This window comes from Phyllobates terribilis, unplaced genomic scaffold (genome assembly GCF_046119375.1).
Source record: "Phyllobates terribilis strain yellow unplaced genomic scaffold, ASM4611937v1 Scaffold_499__1_contigs__length_1316695, whole genome shotgun sequence".
In the NCBI taxonomy this organism is placed as follows: Eukaryota; Metazoa; Chordata; class Amphibia; order Anura; family Dendrobatidae; genus Phyllobates; species Phyllobates terribilis.
In genome coordinates this window covers 84368-97937 of record NW_027363259.1, presented here as the reverse complement: position 1 = coordinate 97937, position 13570 = coordinate 84368, and the positions used below count along the sequence as shown (strand labels likewise).

Genomic DNA, 13570 nt, shown 5'->3' with positions numbered 1-13570 from the left:
AACCTCTAGATCCCTTACATGCCTGCACTTTTCGGCTTGCTGCTGCTGCAATCCACGCGTTTTAGATCTGCATAACTCCACCTCTTTAAACACAGCACCTTCACCCCCTGCTGTTCCCACCCGCCTCAACACCGTTGGAAGGGAGGAGAACCAATTAAGGCGGGGGGTGGGGTGGAACAAGCAGCTGTCTACCCTTAGCAGGAGGGCTCCTGATTACATACCTCTCCTGCTGCTGCTGCTGCTGGCTGTCCAGCAGCAGACTGAAGGTGGCTGCTGCTGTGCACAGGTATATAAAGGCTCAGAGCCTATTATGACACGCGCAGCCAGCGTTCCATTGCCACATTCCATCTACTGCAGGCAGGATACCTGGCTGGCTGAATGTCGCTGAGAAGCTCACAGAGACCGCCATAAGCAACAGTTTAACAGAATGCCACAGACTAATCAACCAAACTTTTTGGGTTGGGTTCTCTTTTATAGTCTGCAGGCATTAAATGAAAGAAGTCAGTGTTCCAGCAGAAGGAGACAACGTTTCAGAAAAGGCATTGTAGCAAACCAAAAAAGAAATTTTAAGCGCAGCAGAGTAACCAGCGCACATACCTGTTAGCTCAGGTGAGTTTAAAAGGCTGCTGTTGATAACAAGGGCATTTGCTAAATAGATGGTGTGTGTGCAACAATATACTGAAAGGTCAATTATATTGTGCAGCTTATCTCACCACCTGTAGTTATTTAGGTGAAAGCTCCAAAATGCTTGCCTAATATGTCTGTTTATCCAAAAGGAAGTAAAAAGGGAGAGCTAGAAAGATAGCATTGCATCACATTACATGGCAATGCAATGCACAGTTGCTGAAGTTGAACCAAAATGAGCTTGTAATCTGGCTTCTGCAACTTTGAACATGAAAAATCCAATGAGGAGAAGAAAAGCAAAGCCAAAGAGTCCATCCCAAAATCCGACAAACAAGCAAAATGAACAAAAAACATTGAATTCAATTCTTTCTGATTTTAGAAACTGCATTAAAGAAGGGGTGCACCGGTCCTGGAGATACTGCAATACCAGGTCAATGCGTGGAGTGGACAGAGCAAGCTCTTTTTCCATCTCCCTGTTCTAAAAATCCATTTAATATATGGTCCCCAGATAGGGGACGTATCAGATATTAAACTGATAAGAACAGATACTACACTTGATCTTAGCCAAAAGGCCGAGAAGCGATAACCAGAATTGGTCTCAAACTACGGAGCCACCCAAGGATCCTGAAAAGTCCATTTGTGGAGATGAGCTCCTGGACTCCCATTAAGAAGACATGTTGTCAACCTCTAGATCCCTTACATGCCTGCACTTTTCGGCTTGCTGCTGCTGCAATCCACGCGTTTTAGATCTGCATAACTCCACCTCTTTAAACACAGCACCTTCACCCCCTGCTGTTCCCACCCGCCTCAACACCGTTGGAAGGGAGGAGAACCAATTAAGGCGGGGGGTGGGGTGGAACGAGCAGCTGTCTACCCTTAGCAGGAGGGCTCCTGATTACATACCTCTCCTGCTGCTGCTGCTGCTGGCTGTCCAGCAGCAGACTGAACTTGGCTGCTGCTGTGCACAGGTATATAAAGGCTCAGAGCCTATTATGACACGCGCAGCCAGCGTTCCATTGCCACATTCCATCTACTGCAGGCAGGATACCTGGCTGGCTGAATGTCGCTGAGAAGCTCACAGAGACCGCCATAAGCAACAGTTTAACAGAATGCCACAGACTAATCAACCAAACTTTTTGGGTTGGGTTCTCTTTTATAGTCTGCAGGCATTAAATGAAAGAAGTCAGTGTTCCAGCAGAAGGAGACAACGTTTCAGAAAAGGCATTGTAGCAAACCAAAAAAGAAATTTTAAGCGCAGCAGAGTAACCAGCGCACATACCTGTTAGCTCAGGTGAGTTTAAAAGGCTGCTGTTGATAACAAGGGCATTTGCTAAATAGATGGTGTGTGTGCAACAATATACTGAAAGGTCAATTATATTGTGCAGCTTATCTCACCACCTGTAGTTATTTAGGTGAAAGCTCCAAAATGCTTGCCTAATATGTCTGTTTATCCAAAAGGAAGTAAAAAGGGAGAGCTAGAAAGATAGCATTGCATCACATTACATGGCAATGCAATGCACAGTTGCTGAAGTTGAACCAAAATGAGCTTGTAATCTGGCTTCTGCAACTTTGAACATGAAAAATCCAATGAGGAGAAGAAAAGCAAAGCCAAAGAGTCCATCCCAAAATCCGACAAACAAGCAAAATGAACAAAAAACATTGAATTCAATTCTTTCTGATTTTAGAAACTGCATTAAAGAAGGGGTGCACCGGTCCTGGAGATACTGCAATACCAGGTCAATGCGTGGAGTGGACAGAGCAAGCTCTTTTTCCATCTCCCTGTTCTAAAAATCCATTTAATATATGGTCCCCAGATAGGGGACGTATCAGATATTAAACTGATAAGAACAGATTTTTTGATTGAATATATCTTTTATTAGCACAAAAAATAAGTTAACAGACAGTGTACAGTGCCGCAGCCCAGTACACCCAGAATTCTACATCATATTTACATAGCATGAGGATACGACGCACTAACTAGACACATCACACCCCTATGCTACACAAAACACTCAATCTGAAAGAAAAAGCATGTCAATCAATACAGTACGACGAACCGTGATAAGGGATGGGGATTGGGAAAAAGGGGATGGGGAGGGGAAAATCACAGGCCCGAAGCTTTATTGAAAGACAAGACACATAAGGGGAGAGGGGGAGGAGGGGTTTAGTCCTCATCCTCGTCCTCCGGACCGTCCTCGATGGAATAGTCTCTGAGCAGGCTGTGGATCAGCCTGCGGCAGTCCTGGATGGACATCCTCTCCCTCCTCAAGATGAGCCGGTTCCTGGCGACCCAAACGGCATCCTTGAAGCAGTTCATAAGGCGCCAAGCCTCCTGGATGGCTCCGACGGTATGAACCCCAGGGAAGAGTCCATAAAGCACAGAATGGTGCGATAGGCTCGCCCTGGGGACAGAGTTCCTCAGGTCGTCCTCAAGGGCAGTCAACAGGCGCTGTGCAAATCAGATACTACACTTGATCTTAGCCAAAAGGCCGAGAAGCGATAACCAGAATTGGTTTCAAACTACGGAGCCACCCAAGGATCCTGAAAAGTCCATTTGTGGAGATGAGCTCCTGGACTCCCGTTAAGAAGACATGTTGTCAACCTCTAGATCCCTTACATGCCTGCACTTTTCGGCTTGCTGCTGCTGCAATCCACGCGTTTTAGATCTGCATAACTCCACCTCTTTAAACACAGCACCTTCACCCCCTGCTGTTCCCACCCGCCTCAACACCGTTGGAAGGGAGGAGAACCAATTAAGGCGGGGGGTGGGGTGGAACGAGCAGCTGTCTACCCTTAGCAGGAGGGCTCCTGATTACATACCTCTCCTGCTGCTGCTGCTGCTGGCTGTCCAGCAGCAGACTGAAGGTGGCTGCTGCTGTGCACAGGTATATAAAGGCTCAGAGCCTATTATGACACGCGCAGCCAGCGTTCCATTGCCACATTCCATCTACTGCAGGCAGGATACCTGGCTGGCTGAATGTCGCTGAGAAGCTCACAGAGACCGCCATAAGCAACAGTTTAACAGAATGCCACAGACTAATCAACCAAACTTTTTGGGTTGGGTTCTCTTTTATAGTCTGCAGGCATTAAATGAAAGAAGTCAGTGTTCCAGCAGAAGGAGACAACGTTTCAGAAAAGGCATTGTAGCAAACCAAAAAAGAAATTTTAAGCGCAGCAGAGTAACCAGCGCACATACCTGTTAGCTCAGGTGAGTTTAAAAGGCTGCTGTTGATAACAAGGGCATTTGCTAAATAGATGGTGTGTGTGCAACAATATACTGAAAGGTCAATTATATTGTGCAGCTTATCTCACCACCTGTAGTTATTTAGGTGAAAGCTCCAAAATGCTTGCCTAATATGTCTGTTTATCCAAAAGGAAGTAAAAAGGGAGAGCTAGAAAGATAGCATTGCATCACATTACATGGCAATGCAATGCACAGTTGCTGAAGTTGAACCAAAATGAGCTTGTAATCTGGCTTCTGCAACTTTGAACATGAAAAATCCAATGAGGAGAAGAAAAGCAAAGCCAAAGAGTCCATCCCAAAATCCGACAAACAAGCAAAATGAACAAAAAACATTGAATTCAATTCTTTCTGATTTTAGAAACTGCATTAAAGAAGGGGTGCACCGGTCCTGGAGATACTGCAATACCAGGTCAATGCGTGGAGTGGACAGAGCAAGCTCTTTTTCCATCTCCCTGTTCTAAAAATCCATTTAATATATGGTCCCCAGATAGGGGACGTATCAGATATTAAACTGATAAGAACAGATACTACACTTGATCTTAGCCAAAAGGCCGAGAAGCGATAACCAGAATTGGTTTCAAACTACGGAGCCACCCAAGGATCCTGAAAAGTCCATTTGTGGAGATGAGCTCCTGGACTCCCGTTAAGAAGACATGTTGTCAACCTCTAGATCCCTTACATGCCTGCACTTTTCGGCTTGCTGCTGCTGCAATCCACGCGTTTTAGATCTGCATAACTCCACCTCTTTAAACACAGCACCTTCACCCCCTGCTGTTCCCACCCGCCTCAACACCGTTGGAAGGGAGGAGAACCAATTAAGGCGGGGGGTGGGGTGGAACGAGCAGCTGTCTACCCTTAGCAGGAGGGCTCCTGATTACATACCTCTCCTGCTGCTGCTCCTGCTGGCTGTCCAGCAGCAGACTGAAGGTGGCTGCTGCTGTGCACAGGTATATAAAGGCTCAGAGCCTATTATGACACGTGCAGCCAGCGTTCCATTGCCACATTCCATCTACTGCAGGCAGGATACCTGGCTGGCTGAATGTCGCTGAGAAGCTCACAGAGACCGCCATAAGCAACAGTTTAACAGAATGCCACAGACTAATCAACCAAACTTTTTGGGTTGGGTTCTCTTTTATAGTCTGCAGGCATTAAATGAAAGAAGTCAGTGTTCCAGCAGAAGGAGACAACGTTTCAGAAAAGGCATTGTAGCAAACCAAAAAAGAAATTTTAAGCGCAGCAGAGTAACCAGCGCACATACCTGTTAGCTCAGGTGAGTTTAAAAGGCTGCTGTTGATAACAAGGGCATTTGCTAAATAGATGGTGTGTGTGCAACAATATACTGAAAGGTCAATTATATTGTGCAGCTTATCTCACCACCTGTAGTTATTTAGGTGAAAGCTCCAAAATGCTTGCCTAATATGTCTGTTTATCCAAAAGGAAGTAAAAAGGGAGAGCTAGAAAGATAGCATTGCATCACATTACATGGCAATGCAATGCACAGTTGCTGAAGTTGAACCAAAATGAGCTTGTAATCTGGCTTCTGCAACTTTGAACATGAAAAATCCAATGAGGAGAAGAAAAGCAAAGCCAAAGAGTCCATCCCAAAATCCGACAAACAAGCAAAATGAACAAAAAACATTGAATTCAATTCTTTCTGATTTTAGAAACTGCATTAAAGAAGGGGTGCACCGGTCCTGGAGATACTGCAATACCAGGTCAATGCGTGGAGTGGACAGAGCAAGCTCTTTTTCCATCTCCCTGTTCTAAAAATCCATTTAATATATGGTCCCCAGATAGGGGACGTATCAGATATTAAACTGATAAGAACAGATACTACACTTGATCTTAGCCAAAAGGCCGAGAAGCGATAACCAGAATTGGTTTCAAACTACGGAGCCACCCAAGGATCCTGAAAAGTCCATTTGTGGAGATGAGCTCCTGGACTCCCATTAAGAAGACATGTTGTCAACCTCTAGATCCCTTACATGCCTGCACTTTTCGGCTTGCTGCTGCTGCAATCCACGCGTTTTAGATCTGCATAACTCCACCTCTTTAAACACAGCACCTTCACCCCCTGCTGTTCCCACCCGCCTCAACACCGTTGGAAGGGAGGAGAACCAATTAAGGCGGGGGGTGGGGTGGAACGAGCAGCTGTCTACCCTTAGCAGGAGGGCTCCTGATTACATACCTCTCCTGCTGCTGCTGCTGCTGGCTGTCCAGCAGCAGACTGAAGGTGGCTGCTGCTGTGCACAGGTATATAAAGGCTCAGAGCCTATTATGACACGCGCAGCCAGCGTTCCATTGCCACATTCCATCTACTGCAGGCAGGATACCTGGCTGGCTGAATGTCGCTGAGAAGCTCACAGAGACCGCCATAAGCAACAGTTTAACAGAATGCCACAGACTAATCAACCAAACTTTTTGGGTTGGGTTCTCTTTTATAGTCTGCAGGCATTAAATGAAAGAAGTCAGTGTTCCAGCAGAAGGAGACAACGTTTCAGAAAAGGCATTGTAGCAAACCAAAAAAGAAATTTTAAGCGCAGCAGAGTAACCAGCGCACATACCTGTTAGCTCAGGTGAGTTTAAAAGGCTGCTGTTGATAACAAGGGCATTTGCTAAATAGATGGTGTGTGTGCAACAATATACTGAAAGGTCAATTATATTGTGCAGCTTATCTCACCACCTGTAGTTATTTAGGTGAAAGCTCCAAAATGCTTGCCTAATATGTCTGTTTATCCAAAAGGAAGTAAAAAGGGAGAGCTAGAAAGATAGCATTGCATCACATTACATGGCAATGCAATGCACAGTTGCTGAAGTTGAACCAAAATGAGCTTGTAATCTGGCTTCTGCAACTTTGAACATGAAAAATCCAATGAGGAGAAGAAAAGCAAAGCCAAAGAGTCCATCCCAAAATCCGACAAACAAGCAAAATGAACAAAAAACATTGAATTCAATTCTTTCTGATTTTAGAAACTGCATTAAAGAAGGGGTGCACCGGTCCTGGAGATACTGCAATACCAGGTCAATGCGTGGAGTGGACAGAGCAAGCTCTTTTTCCATCTCCCTGTTCTAAAAATCCATTTAATATATGGTCCCCAGATAGGGGACGTATCAGATATTAAACTGATAAGAACAGATACTACACTTGATCTTAGCCAGAAGGCCGAGAAGCGATAACCAGAATTGGTTTCAAACTACGGAGCCACCCAAGGATCCTGAAAAGTCCATTTGTGGAGATGAGCTCCTGGACTCCCGTTAAGAAGACATGTTGTCAACCTCTAGATCCCTTACATGCCTGCACTTTTCGGCTTGCTGCTGCTGCAATCCACGCGTTTTAGATCTGCATAACTCCACCTCTTTAAACACAGCACCTTCACCCCCTGCTGTTCCCACCCGCCTCAACACCGTTGGAAGGGAGGAGAACCAATTAAGGCGGGGGGTGGGGTGGAACGAGCAGCTGTCTACCCTTAGCAGGAGGGCTCCTGATTACATACCTCTCCTGCTGCTGCTGCTGCTGGCGGTCCAGCAGCAGACTGAAGGTGGCTGCTGCTGTGCACAGGTATATAAAGGCTCAGAGCCTATTATGACATGCGCAGCCAGCGTTCCATTGCCACATTCCATCTACTGCAGGCAGGATACCTGGCTGGCTGAATGTCGCTGAGAAGCTCACAGAGACCGCCATAAGCAACAGTTTAACAGAATGCCACAGACTAATCAACCAAACTTTTTGGGTTGGGTTCTCTTTTATAGTCTGCAGGCATTAAATGAAAGAAGTCAGTGTTCCAGCAGAAGGAGACAACGTTTCAGAAAAGGCATTGTAGCAAACCAAAAAAGAAATTTTAAGCGCAGCAGAGTAACCAGCGCACATACCTGTTAGCTCAGGTGAGTTTAAAAGGCTGCTGTTGATAACAAGGGCATTTGCTAAATAGATGGTGTGTGTGCAACAATATACTGAAAGGTCAATTATATTGTGCAGCTTATCTCACCACCTGTAGTTATTTAGGTGAAAGCTCCAAAATGCTTGCCTAATATGTCTGTTTATCCAAAAGGAAGTAAAAAGGGAGAGCTAGAAAGATAGCATTGCATCACATTACATGGCAATGCAATGCACAGTTGCTGAAGTTGAACCAAAATGAGCTTGTAATCTGGCTTCTGCAACTTTGAACATGAAAAATCCAATGAGGAGAAGAAAAGCAAAGCCAAAGAGTCCATCCCAAAATCCGACAAACAAGCAAAATGAACAAAAAACATTGAATTCAATTCTTTCTGATTTTAGAAACTGCATTAAAGAAGGGGTGCACCGGTCCTGGAGATACTGCAATACCAGGTCAATGCGTGGAGTGGACAGAGCAAGCTCTTTTTCCATCTCCCTGTTCTAAAAATCCATTTAATATATGGTCCCCAGATAGGGGACGTATCAGATATTAAACTGATAAGAACAGATACTACACTTGATCTTAGCCAAAAGGCCGAGAAGCGATAACCAGAATTGGTTTCAAACTACGGAGCCACCCAAGGATCCTGAAAAGTCCATTTGTGGAGATGAGCTCCTGGACTCCCGTTAAGAAGACATGTTGTCAACCTCTAGATCCCTTACATGCCTGCACTTTTCGGCTTGCTGCTGCTGCAATCCACGCGTTTTAGATCTGCATAACTCCACCTCTTTAAACACAGCACCTTCACCCCCTGCTGTTCCCACCCGCCTCAACACCGTTGGAAGGGAGGAGAACCAATTAAGGCGGGGGGTGGGGTGGAACGAGCAGCTGTCTACCCTTAGCAGGAGGGCTCCTGATTACATACCTCTCCTGCTGCTGCTGCTGCTGGCTGTCCAGCAGCAGACTGAAGGTGGCTGCTGCTGTGCACAGGTATATAAAGGCTCAGAGCCTATTATGACACGCGCAGCCAGCGTTCCATTGCCACATTCCATCTACTGCAGGCAGGATACCTGGCTGGCTGAATGTCGCTGAGAAGCTCACAGAGACCGCCATAAGCAACAGTTTAACAGAATGCCACAGACTAATCAACCAAACTTTTTGGGTTGGGTTCTCTTTTATAGTCTGCAGGCATTAAATGAAAGAAGTCAGTGTTCCAGCAGAAGGAGACAACGTTTCAGAAAAGGCATTGTAGCAAACCAAAAAAGAAATTTTAAGCGCAGCAGAGTAACCAGCGCACATACCTGTTAGCTCAGGTGAGTTTAAAAGGCTGCTGTTGATAACAAGGGCATTTGCTAAATAGATGGTGTGTGTGCAACAATATACTGAAAGGTCAATTATATTGTGCAGCTTATCTCACCACCTGTAGTTATTTAGGTGAAAGCTCCAAAATGCTTGCCTAATATGTCTGTTTATCCAAAAGGAAGTAAAAAGGGAGAGCTAGAAAGATAGCATTGCATCACATTACATGGCAATGCAATGCACAGTTGCTGAAGTTGAACCAAAATGAGCTTGTAATCAGGCTTCTGCAACTTTGAACATGAAAAATCCAATGAGGAGAAGAAAAGCAAAGCCAAAGAGTCCATCCCAAAATCCGACAAACAAGCAAAATGAACAAAAAACATTGAATTCAATTCTTTCTGATTTTAGAAACTGCATTAAAGAAGGGGTGCACCGGTCCTGGAGATACTGCAATACCAGGTCAATGCGTGGAGTGGACAGAGCAAGCTCTTTTTCCATCTCCCTGTTCTAAAAATCCATTTAATATATGGTCCCCAGATAGGGGACGTATCAGATATTAAACTGATAAGAACAGATTTTTTTTTTTTTTTTATCGAAAGCCCGAATTCGTGTACAAAACCCGAGTGCGCTTAAAAAAGTGACAAGTGCCACAAAAAAAGTGCACTAGGATGCTGGTCTTCTTGAAACCCTCTCCAAAAGGAGAAGGGTCCCCCAAACCATTCCCCGTCCCTCCGAGCCAGAAGGCCACAGCGAGGAACAGGGACAAATAGCCACCTCCAGCCGGAGCCAGAGGCGACCCAATCTTACCCCCAGCACCTGCCCGAGTTCTCACCCGAGCAAGGCACTGGGAGCCAAAGACTGTGCTCCCCTCCCGGAAGAGGGGAGCCAACAACGCTCTCCTCCCGAAAGAGGAGAGCCAAGGGGGTTCAGGGGGGAGCGGAACCTGATGGCCACACACTCCCCCCCTAGACCTGCCAAGAGAGGAACCCGTAAGGGAACCGCATCCCGACAAAATCCTAGTAGGACGTAACACACGTGAATAAGTGGACACACAGTGACAAAGAAATTTAAATAAATAGTGAAGGTTTCACAGTATAATACTGCCCGGACCTTCGACCGGGAATTGAAAAATTCCCCATCCTAAGGCCAGAAGGCCCGGAATAAGGGTGTGTGTGAAGAAAGAAATATTGAAGTGCTAGTGCAAATGTGCCATAAACTGAAGTGGGGTTCCCAATCCCAGTGAGTTAAGGCACCCCAGGATCACCACTCCTGGGGCACTTCACACTTCGGGCTTTCGATCTTCCCCGGCCCAATGGCGTCGATCCTGGGGGGCCATGCTTTCCACCAGATGACTATATTAGCCACCTGGCGTACTAACAAGCGCCTAAACCCCAGTGTGCATAATGTATCAATCTACTAGGGCGGCCAACATCCAAAACCGCCTTTTCGAAAGATACTACACTTGATCTTAGCCAAAAGGCCGAGAAGCGATAACCAGAATTGGTTTCAAACTACGGAGCCACCCAAGGATCCTGAAAAGTCCATTTGTGGAGATGAGCTCCTGGACTCCCGTTAAGAAGACATGTTGTCAACCTCTAGATCCCTTACATGCCTGCACTTTTCGGCTTGCTGCTGCTGCAATCCACGCGTTTTAGATCTGCATAACTCCACCTCTTTAAACACAGCACCTTCACCCCCTGCTGTTCCCACCCGCCTCAACACCGTTGGAAGGGAGGAGAACCAATTAAGGCGGGGGGTGGGGTGGAACGAGCAGCTGTCTACCCTTAGCAGGAGGGCTCCTGATTACATACCTCTCCTGCTGCTGCTGCTGCTGGCTGTCCAGCAGCAGACTGAAGGTGGCTGCTGCTGTGCACAGGTATATAAAGGCTCAGAGCCTATTATGACACGCGCAGCCAGCGTTCCATTGCCACATTCCATCTACTGCAGGCAGGATACCTGGCTGGCTGAATGTCGCTGAGAAGCTCACAGAGACCGCCATAAGCAACAGTTTAACAGAATGCCACAGACTAATCAACCAAACTTTTTGGGTTGGGTTCTCTTTTATAGTCTGCAGGCATTAAATGAAAGAAGTCAGTGTTCCAGCAGAAGGAGACAACCTTTCAGAAAAGGCATTGTAGCAAACCAAAAAAGAAATTTTAAGCACAGCAGAGTAACCAGCGCACATACCTGTTAGCTCAGGTGAGTTTAAAAGGCTGCTGTTGATAACAAGGGCATTTGCTAAATAGATGGTGTGTGTGCAACAATATACTGAAAGGTCAATTATATTGTGCAGCTTATCTCACCACCTGTAGTTATTTAGGTGAAAGCTCCAAAATGCTTGCCTAATATGTCTGTTTATCCAAAAGGAAGTAAAAAGGGAGAGCTAGAAAGATAGCATTGCATCACATTACATGGCAATGCAATGCACAGTTGCTGAAGTTGAACCAAAATGAGCTTGTAATCTGGCTTCTGCAACTTTGAACATGAAAAATCCAATGAGGAGAAGAAAAGCAAAGCCAAAGAGTCCATCCCAAAATCCGACAAACAAGCAAAATGAACAAAAAACATTGAATTCAATTCTTTCTGATTTTAGAAACTGCATTAAAGAAGGGGTGCACCGGTCCTGGAGATACTGCAATACCAGGTCAATGCGTGGAGTGGACAGAGCAAGCTCTTTTTCCATCTCCCTGTTCTAAAAATCCATTTAATATATGGTCCCCAGATAGAGGACGTATCAGATATTAAACTGATAAGAACAGATACTACACTTGATCTTAGCCAAAAGGCCGAGAAGCGATAACCAGAATTGGTTTCAAACTACGGAGCCACCCAAGGATCCTGAAAAGTCCATTTGTGGAGATGAGCTCCTGGACTCCCGTTAAGAAGACATGTTGTCAACCTCTAGATCCCTTACATGCCTGCACTTTTCGGCTTGCTGCTGCTGCAATCCACGCGTTTTAGATCTGCATAACTCCACCTCTTTAAACACAGCACCTTCACCCCCTGCTGTTCCCACCCACCTCAACACCGTTGGAAGGGAGGAGAACCAATTAAGGCGGGGGGTGGGGTGGAACGAGCAGCTGTCTACCCTTAGCAGGAGGGCTCCTGATTACATACCTCTCCTGCTGCTGCTGCTGCTGGCTGTCCAGCAGCAGACTGAAGGTGGCTGCTGCTGTGCACAGGTATATAAAGGCTCAGAGCCTATTATGACACGCGCAGCCAGCGTTCCATTGCCACATTCCATCTACTGCAGGCAGGATACCTGGCTGGCTGAATGTCGCTGAGAAGCTCACAGAGACCGCCATAAGCAACAGTTTAACAGAATGCCACAGACTAATCAACCAAACTTTTTGGGTTGGGTTCTCTTTTATAGTCTGCAGGCATTAAATGAAAGAAGTCAGTGTTCCAGCAGAAGGAGACAACGTTTCAGAAAAGGCATTGTAGCAAACCAAAAAAGAAATTTTAAGCGCAGCAGAGTAACCAGCGCACATACCTGTTAGCTCAGGTGAGTTTAAAAGGCTGCTGTTGATAACAAGGGCATTTGCTAAATAGATGGTGTGTGTGCAACAATATACTGAAAGGTCAATTATATTGTGCAGCTTATCTCACCACCTGTAGTTATTTAGGTGAAAGCTCCAAAATGCTTGCCTAATATGTCTGTTTATCCAAAAGGAAGTAAAAAGGGAGAGCTAGAAAGATAGCATTGCATCACATTACATGGCAATGCAATGCACAGTTGCTGAAGTTGAACCAAAATGAGCTTGTAATCTGGCTTCTGCAACTTTGAACATGAAAAATCCAATGAGGAGAAGAAAAGCAAAGCCAAAGAGTCCATCCCAAAATCCGACAAACAAGCAAAATGAACAAAAAACATTGAATTCAATTCTTTCTGATTTTAGAAACTGCATTAAAGAAGGGGTGCACCGGTCCTGGAGATACTGCAATACCAGGTCAATGCGTGGAGTGGACAGAGCAAGCTCTTTTTCCATCTGCCTGTTCTAAAAATCCATTTAATATATGGTCCCCAGATAGGGGACGTATCAGATATTAAACTGATAAGAACAGATACTACACTTGATCTTAGCCAAAAGGCCGAGAAGCGATAACCAGAATTGGTTTCAAACTACGGAGCCACCCAAGGATCCTGAAAAGTCCATTTGTGGAGATGAGCTCCTGGACTCCCGTTAAGAAGACATGTTGTCAACCTCTAGATCCCTTACATGCCTGCACTTTTCGGCTTGCTGCTGCTGCAATCCACGCGTTTTAGATCTGCATAACTCCACCTCTTTAAACACTGCACCTTCACCCCCTGCTGTTCCCACCCGCCTCAACACCGTTGGAAGGGAGGAGAACCAATTAAGGCGGGGGGTGGGGTGGAACGAGCAGCTGTCTACCCTTACCAGGAGGGCTCCTGATTACATACCTCTCCTGCTGCTGCTGCTGGCTGTCCAGCAGCAGACTGAAGGTGGCTGCTGCTGTGCACAGGTATATAAAGGCTCAGAGCCTATTATGACACGCGCAGCCAGCG

General features: G+C 45.9%; 9 non-coding genes and 2 pseudogenes across 9 annotated transcripts; all 11 read right to left on the bottom strand.

Moving 5' to 3' along the window:
* Positions 1-1017: 1017 nt before the first annotated feature.
* On the bottom strand, positions 1018-1208 carry LOC141230230 (U2 spliceosomal RNA). Its single transcript, XR_012296783.1, has one exon. It is a non-coding gene; the product is annotated as a U2 spliceosomal RNA (small nuclear RNA).
* Positions 1209-2323: 1115 nt separating this feature from the next.
* LOC141230301 (U2 spliceosomal RNA) lies at positions 2324-2516 on the bottom strand. The gene has a single exon (XR_012296851.1). It is a non-coding gene; the product is annotated as a U2 spliceosomal RNA (small nuclear RNA).
* Positions 2517-2986: 470 nt separating this feature from the next.
* LOC141230424 (U2 spliceosomal RNA) lies at positions 2987-3125 on the bottom strand (annotated as a pseudogene).
* A 1115-nt stretch (positions 3126-4240) lies between these two features.
* Positions 4241-4431, bottom strand: LOC141230218 (U2 spliceosomal RNA). Its single transcript, XR_012296772.1, has one exon. It is a non-coding gene; the product is annotated as a U2 spliceosomal RNA (small nuclear RNA).
* A 1115-nt stretch (positions 4432-5546) lies between these two features.
* Positions 5547-5737, bottom strand: LOC141230207 (U2 spliceosomal RNA). Its single transcript, XR_012296761.1, has one exon. It is a non-coding gene; the product is annotated as a U2 spliceosomal RNA (small nuclear RNA).
* Positions 5738-6852: 1115 nt separating this feature from the next.
* LOC141230161 (U2 spliceosomal RNA) lies at positions 6853-7043 on the bottom strand. Its single transcript, XR_012296717.1, has one exon. It is a non-coding gene; the product is annotated as a U2 spliceosomal RNA (small nuclear RNA).
* Positions 7044-8158: 1115 nt separating this feature from the next.
* On the bottom strand, positions 8159-8349 carry LOC141230195 (U2 spliceosomal RNA). Its single transcript, XR_012296750.1, has one exon. It is a non-coding gene; the product is annotated as a U2 spliceosomal RNA (small nuclear RNA).
* A 1115-nt stretch (positions 8350-9464) lies between these two features.
* LOC141230361 (U2 spliceosomal RNA) lies at positions 9465-9647 on the bottom strand. The gene has a single exon (XR_012296894.1). It is a non-coding gene; the product is annotated as a U2 spliceosomal RNA (small nuclear RNA).
* A 795-nt stretch (positions 9648-10442) lies between these two features.
* On the bottom strand, positions 10443-10534 carry LOC141230432 (U2 spliceosomal RNA; annotated as a pseudogene).
* A 1115-nt stretch (positions 10535-11649) lies between these two features.
* Positions 11650-11840, bottom strand: LOC141230148 (U2 spliceosomal RNA). The gene has a single exon (XR_012296704.1). It is a non-coding gene; the product is annotated as a U2 spliceosomal RNA (small nuclear RNA).
* A 1115-nt stretch (positions 11841-12955) lies between these two features.
* On the bottom strand, positions 12956-13146 carry LOC141230219 (U2 spliceosomal RNA). Its single transcript, XR_012296773.1, has one exon. It is a non-coding gene; the product is annotated as a U2 spliceosomal RNA (small nuclear RNA).
* Between the last annotated feature and the right edge of the window lie 424 nt (positions 13147-13570).